Below are 711 nucleotides of genomic sequence, written 5' to 3'. Positions count from 1 at the left end.
TCCATGGTCAAAGTAATTCAGCTATAATCCCCCTTTCTCTTCCTCTCCTGGAGCTCTATTCATATTCTAATCACAGCTTTTCCTGCCCTAAACCAGCCACTTTATCAGAGCCCCAGCTTTGCACTTTTACTTCCACTTCCAGCGCCTATAGCTGCCTTCAGAATCAGCAACTTTTTTGTGGTCCCACTCCCTCTGCTAACCCTAAAAGGAGACCTGCAGCGTTGCCCTCATACTGGAAGGTAACCTCGATATTTAATTGATCTGAATTGCTCGTGGAGATCAGACCTCCCCCCACCTAATCCCCACTCTGCTTCTGTCATGGACACAGGTACATTTGTAACCCTTCCAAAATGGCATCAGCCTGTGTAAACATGCTGAGAACCATTCAAATGTAGCAAAATGCCCCAACTTTAAGGCTGGATAAAGAGGTCTTAAAGTTGGAGCTCTGCTACATTTCAATGGTTCTCAGCTTTACACGACAGCTGCTGCCCATTTGAAACCTTTTGAATACACCTGGTGCACACCCACAACACATTTCTGCCCCAAGAAAGGGCTTCCAATACAACACACTAACCCCGTAACCCTCTTTTTATACCTGATCTCTTTATGTTAACCAAATCCTTTCACACACAAAAAGACTTCAGATTCCTCAATACATTCCATACAAAAAACTATACTTAAAAGACTTGATGCTCTCAAAAATGAGAAAAT

This window comes from Gavialis gangeticus, unplaced genomic scaffold (genome assembly GCF_001723915.1).
Source record: "Gavialis gangeticus isolate Ggan-Ray unplaced genomic scaffold, GavGan_comp1, whole genome shotgun sequence".
Classification (NCBI taxonomy): domain Eukaryota; kingdom Metazoa; phylum Chordata; order Crocodylia; family Gavialidae; genus Gavialis; species Gavialis gangeticus.
This window is presented reverse-complemented; position numbering follows the sequence as displayed.